At 38.3% G+C, this 7157-nt stretch overlaps 1 pseudogene; it reads left to right on the forward strand.

Annotated features, from left to right (window-relative positions):
* Window positions 1-3070: 3070 nt before the first annotated feature.
* Window positions 3071-3849, forward strand: LOC102837703 (annotated as a pseudogene).
* Window positions 3850-7157: the final 3308 nt, after the last annotated feature.

The following is a 7157-nucleotide window of genomic DNA, read 5'->3' on the forward strand; positions in this document are numbered from 1 at the left end:
CTCCACATGAAGCCTCCTTCACTGGCACATTGCAATGAAGAACTATCTGGTGATATTTCTGGCTATTCCTTTCTCTCTCTCCCAAGTGTCTATTTTATAATGGTATGTGATGGAAACCAAGATTCAAAAGACAGCCAAGCATCTTAACATGATTTCCCCCCTTTTCCTAATTCCAACCATGTTTCAATCCCTGTATCTCAGAGTCCTGTTGTTCCAGGTTTGTCATACATCATTATTTATCTCTGTCCCACTGCCTAATTGATCACCCATCCACTTTGTTCTTCCATAAAACTTCCCTTTCTTGTGTATTGCCCCCCCATCCTAGAACTCAAATTATCCTATTTCTATTACCTACCCTGTGTTCCACCTTCCCCCACCCCCCAAATCCCATTAGCCAGCAAAGAATCACCCCTGCCCTTAGTAGGGGTACATCTCTAATTATTTTACAGTAGTGGTCCTATGTAGTATTCCTCCTTTTGTGATTGACTAATTTCACTCAACATAATGTCCTCAAACTTCATCCATGTTATGCGGTGGCTTGAAGCTTTCTTGTTATTCTTTAAGGTAGCATAGTGTGTATGTACCATACTTTGTATATCCATTCTTCAGTTGATGGGCACTTAAGCTATCTCCATCTTTTTGCTATTGTAAATTGTGCTTATATGGACATTGGTGTGCATATACTTACTCATATTATGGGTAATATTTCTTGTTGGTAAATACCAAGTAGAGGAATTGCTGGAACCTAAGGTATTTCTATTTCTAACCTTCTGGGGTGGTTCCATATTGCTTTCTAAAGAGTTTGAACCATTTCACAGTCCCACTAGCAATACAGGAGCAGCCCAGTCACTCCACATCCCTGCCAGCATTTATTATCCTCTACTTTTTTTTTTTTTAATCTTTGCTGTTATTGCTGGTATGAGTTGATATCTCACTGTTGGTGTGATTTGCATCGCTCTAATGATATTTCTTCATATGTTTGTTGGCTGCCTGGATCGCCTCTTTGGGGAAGTGTCTGTTCATGTCCTGCACCCATTTGTAATTGGGTTGTTTGTCTTTATTTTGTGGGGTGTTGTACTTTCCTATATATTTTAGAAATGAGTCCCTTGTCTATTATGTCATTGCAAAATATCTTTTCCCATTCTATGCGTTCCCTTTTTACTCTTTACCCATTTTAGTCTTTTGATGCACATAAGTTTTTAATATTTATTTTGTCTCACTCATCTATTTTGTCTCCTTTTATCTGTGTAGTTTTCAAAATGTTTGGTAGTCTGTATATTCTCTTGGTTAGCTCCCTCACATTTGTCCCGATTTTTTCATTGATGGCCTTCATAATTCTGTGATTCACATTTAGGTCTTTAATCCATGCTGAGTCGGTTTTTGTATAAGGCATGAAGTGAAGGTCTTTTTTTCAATCTTTTTCATATTTCTTTCCAGTTCTGCCAGCACCAACTGTTGAAGAGACTATCCCCTCCCCATGAAATATGTTTAGGTACTTTGTCAAAAAATCAGTTGGCTATATGTGGCTGGGTTAATTTCTGAATTCTTGATTCTGTTCCATTTATCAATGTATCTTTCATTGAACCAGGACCAAGCAGTTTGGACCACTCTAGCCATGTAACAAATTTTGAAGTCAGGGAGTGAGAGGTTTCCAACCTTATTCTTCTTCTTAAGCAGTGCTTTGCTCATCCTGAGTCTCTTTCCTTTCCATATAAAAGTTATAATTATTTTTCCATCTCTTTGAAGAATGTTGATTGACTCTAGATTGGGATTGAATTTTATGTGTAAATTGCTTTGGGAAGTATTGACATTTTCACAATGTTAAGTCACCCTATCCAGAAGCATGGTGCATTCTAACACTTTTGGAGGTCTCTCTTGGTTTCTTGTAGTAGTGTTTTGTAGTTTTCTTTGTATAAGTCCTTTGTTTCTCTGGTTACATTTATTCCTATATATTTCTATATATTTCACCATTTGGGGTCACTATTATATATAAATGGTATTGCTTTCCTAATATCCTTTTCAGCACTCTCGTTTTGGTATAGAGGAATCCAACTGACATTTTTGTCTTGGACTTCTATCCTACCACTTGGGTGAATCTTCCAATGAGGTCTATTAGCTTTTCTCCTGAGTGTTTGGGTTTTCTACCTATAGGATCATATCATCTACAAATATAGTTTTACTTCCTCTTTGCCAGTTTGGATGACTTTCATTTCCCTGTCTTGTTGTATAACTCCTGCTTAGAATTCCAGAACAATATTGAATAGGGGTGGTGACAAAGTACATCCTTGTCGGTCCCTGTTCACAAAGGAAAGGCTTTTGGCTTCTCTCCATTGAAAGTAATGTAGGCTGTTGAGTTTATATATATGCTCTTAATTATGTTGAGGAATTTCCCTTCAATTCTTACTTTATTGAGTGTTTTTAACTGAAATGGATGTTGGATTTTGTCAAATGTCTTTTCCAAATCAATCAATATAATCATATGGTTCTTTTTTACCCCCTTTTCTTATTTATGTGGTGGATTATGTTGATGATTTTTCTAATGATGAACCATACTTGCATCCCTGATATGAATCTCTGATATGTTTCAGGTTTTCTACTTCACTCCACATAAGTTTAGGTAGGTGGTGTTTTTCTAAAAATGTATCCATCTCTTCACAGTTTTCAAATTTTTTGGAGTACAACTCTTCATAGTATTTTGTGAATATCCTTTTGATTTCCTTTGGTTCCATTGTGGACATTCTTTTTTTGTGTGTTTGTTTATTTGTTTGCTTTTTATCTGTTCATTGGTCTCTCATTGTCTACACACCTCCATTCTGGTGACCAGAGGGGATGCTTGAGCGAGTGGACACCCCCCCCAGAGGGTTCTACTACATATGTACACAGATCTCCTTGAAATTTATAGGGACAGTTTCCTCTTAAAACCAAACATCTCTGTAAAAATGTCTGAGTTGGCCCTAAACTGTTTATCACTAGGAAAAAAAGCCTGAATGGGGATTGTGGAGTGCGACAGGCAGACTAAAAAGAAATAGGACAAAAACTAAATCCTGCTTTTGGCTCTCTCAGTAGCACCATGGCGGTCAGCAAGAACAAGCACCTTACAAAAGGTGGCAGAAAAAGAGCCAAGAAGAAAATAGTTGTTCCATTTTCTAAGAAAGATTGTTATGATGTGAAGGCACTAGTTATGTTCAATATAAGAAATATTGGGAAAACAGTAGTCAAAAGGACCCAAGGAACCAAAATTGCAACTGATGGATTCAAGGGTCGTTTTTTTGAAGTGAGTCTTGCTGACCTGCAGAATGATGAAGTTGCATTTAGAAAATCCAAGCTAATTAATGAGAATGTTCAGGGAAAAAACTGCTTGACCAACTTCCGTGGCATGGATCTTACCTGTGACAAAATGTGCTCCATGGTCAAAAAATGAAGCTCACGTTGATGTCAAGACTGTACATGATTATTTGATTTGCTTGTACTGAGTTGGCTTTACTAAAAGATGCAACAACCAGATTTGAAGACATGTTATGTTCAGCACCAACAGCCCTTCAAATCTGGAAGAAAATGATGGAAATCATAAACCAAGTGGTGCAGACAAATGACTGAAAAGAAGTGGCCTATAAACTGATTCCAGACAGCATTTGAAAGGACATAGAGAAGGATCACCAGTCTATGTACCCTCTTCATGATGTGTTTGTTAGGAAAATAAAAATTCTGAATAAGCCCAAGTTTGAGTTGGGAAAACTCATGGAGCTTCATGGTGAAGGCAGTAGTTCTGGAAAAGCTAATGAAGATGAGACAGGTGCTAAAGTTGAACGAGCTAATGGCTATGAGCCACCAGTTCAAGAATCTGTTTAAAAATTAAGACTTTAAATGGTGACAAATTAAAGATCCTATTTGTGAACAAAATTATAATAATAAATCCTGAGTTATGTCACAACAGCCATCAGTGGAATCTTGAACTTTCTAAGGAAGAAAAGTGAAAAGGGAAGCAAATCCCCTGGGTCACATTTACCTGGAGGCAACCAGAAAGCATAAAAAATACCAAAATACACACCCATCTAAGAATTAAGGCCACAGATAATCCTCAATATGCCCCCAAAACAGAAACAGATAACCATATCAACACAATTCCTGAAATGAGATAAAATGACTGAGAATAATGAGCTGGAAGTAGACTTTGAGTTCATATTGGAAGGAGGGCTGGCTTTGTAAATGCCTGAGAAGGAATGAAATGTATTAAAACACTTTAGAGGAGTTGAGAAAAATAAGGAAGAAGTCAGGAAAGAGCTACAGGAACAATCATATAAGATAGATACAGCATAGGAAACAATTCAAAACCTACAAAAAGATGTCCAAAATATTAATAATAGACTATCAGAAATGGACAATACACTGAAAGGGCAAACAAAAATAACTGAAGAGATAAGAGCCAGAATTAGTGAGTTAGAAGATAAATCTCTCAACACTACAAACATAGAAGAGCAAGCAGAGAAAAGAATAATAAAAAATCTGAAGAAGGTCTAAGATTCATGTTGGACAACATGAAGAGGAATAACTTAAGAATTATTGGCATTCAGGAACAAGAAGAATCACAAAATTTCACAGAGGAAATAGTTATAGGGATTCTGGAAGATTATTTCCCTAACATCCTGAAAGGTGAAAAGATAAGCCTTTAAGAAGTTCAACAAAACCCAAGAAGGATAGACCCTAAAAGACAATCACCAAAACATATAATAATCAAGCTCTCCAAAATTAAAGATAAGGACAGAATCCTGAAAGCAGCTAAGTAAAAGAGAACTATAATGTACAAAGCCTAGCAAATCAGATTAAGTTCAGACCTCTCAACAGAAACCATGCAGGCAAGAAGGCAATGGGGAGACATATATAAAACTCTGAAAGAAGGAAGGAAGGAAGGAAGGAAGGAAGGAAAGAAGGAAGGAAGGAAGGAAGGGAGAAAAAACAAAACACAAAATTAACAACCAAGAACACAGCAAATCCTCTACCTCGATCAAAAACGAGGGTGTAATCAAAACATTCCAGTTTAAACAGAAGCTAAGAAATTTTGACAAAGACAACCCACTATGAAAAACATCCTAAATTGAGTTCTGTGGGCTGAGAACCAAAAAGAACAGATAAAAACCAGAGAATGCTGTAAGTGGCAGCATCACCCTGAACTCAATTGACAAATAAAGTTTCAAAAACAGAATAAAATTATAAGAACAGAGGATCTGGGAGGTCAGTGTGATGAAAACAATTACAATGTGAAAGAAGGTAAAAACAGAGATCCTGGTGGTGAGGAAGTCAGGTAGATTACAGGATAAAACAGACTATTTTAAATGAAGGGAAGAGTTAATGGAATATAAGATAATGGCAGCAGTGTGGTTGGAGTGGGAGGGGGTTAGTTCGGATGTTGGTGAGAGCAATATAAGAAGGGGGAGGAGGTGGAAGAACAACATAGATAGGGGAACACTGAGACAGATTTGCATGGGCTAAGTGGGACAGAGGTAACTAGTGATGCATGCACAGCCTTGGAACAACAGGGCACTGTGATAAAGGGATATAGGCATTGTTTGAAGAGGGGAAATAATATTAAAACGCTTGACTGTCTTTGAATATTGGTTACCCTTACCTACTATTGTAAAATATAAACTTGAATGAGATAGAATGGAATGTTGGGAAACATGATTACAGCAAACTTGTAAGTCTATCTTCAGCCTATAATTGATTGGAATACCTAACAGGGGTTCTAGAACTTGCCCAGTGAAATAGGCCTCTTGCAAAGCAGTTTTTAGGATGTTAGGTGGAATCCTGAGTCCCAGAACCTTATGAAATGGAATATTCCCACTAGCAAAGCAAACAGATCAGCCTGAAACAGCTAGAGCAACAGAATATGCATCTTCAAAGAAAGACCATCAGGAAAAACACACACACACACACACAAATGTCAGCATGACTGGCTACTACAAGAATAAGCAAGCTGTTCACCAGGAAACCATTGAGGCAAGTAATCAAGTTCTTTCAGGACAAACTCCGCTCTAAGACTGAATCTTAAAGGGAACACACGGACAGGCATATAAGCTTCCTGGCGACCACATTGGTCTACTGGTGAGTGGAAGAGGGAGAATGGCAGCAATGGAAAAATGGGTTGAGTTTAACCAAAGTCCATTGACTCCCGTTGACCTGGAGATGAGAGAGAAAAGAGTAAGGGCTGGTTGGTCCAAAATGTGGTGAGACCTGAGGACACCTTATCCCATGGACAAGAATATAGCAACAGAGGGCTAGAGCTGAGAGTGAAGCATACCCCTGATATGAAGTGAGGGGAGATGCACAAGAACACCAAAACTTTCAAAGAGAACCCATTTGACTTAGCCTCACTGGCTTGATAATCAGAACTCGACTACACAAATATATATATATATTTTTAAATCTCATAAATAAATAAAAAAAAACAAGGGTAAATTGCTCCAATTTGATGAACCTGACCTAGACTCATGGAGCTCGTAACTATAAATGCCAACAGAGAGGGAAGAAGTCGTCACATCAAGTATGAATGCTATCCCCACTGTACACAGGGTAGACAGGGACAGGCAACTTGGCTACCTAAAATGAGGGAGTGATAAAGGCATGAAGTGACTGGCTTAAAAGTTTTCAAGAAGGAGTTTAGGTTAAGAGTTTGGGGGGGGGAGGGAGAGTAAGAGTCCCCACTGAATAACTTGTCTAGATGGGTCTGGTGAAAAGAGATGGGGATACAATTTGTATGATTCAATAGTGAATAATTGTTATCATGACTAATTGTGACTGTTACATTGTAGAGGTAGAAGTTTTGTAACAAAAACAGGGGAGTGGTTAATGTTACAGTCCAGAAATAGAGGAACCTAAGACCATCAAGGGAGAATAGCATAAGCAGAATATGGGACCTTATCCAGAGATGCAGTGATGTTAGAGACAGAGGCAGCAATGGGGTCATGGAGAGGGGGAACAACTGAGGACTCTAGCTACATGGGAAGAGAGGGACCAAGATGTCGCGCGCCCTCGCCGATAAAGGACGCGACAAGCAGGATCCTTCTGACAGTAGTTTATTGTTACAGCTCTTCCAGCGGTTACAGCTCTTTTCAGTGGTGGTGGAGGACGACAATGGGCAAGGGAGAAACAAGAGAATATAT

The sequence above is a fragment of the Chrysochloris asiatica genome, unplaced genomic scaffold (assembly GCF_000296735.1).
Source record: "Chrysochloris asiatica unplaced genomic scaffold, ChrAsi1.0 scaffold00784, whole genome shotgun sequence".
Lineage (NCBI taxonomy): Eukaryota > Metazoa > Chordata > Mammalia > Afrosoricida > Chrysochloridae > Chrysochloris > Chrysochloris asiatica.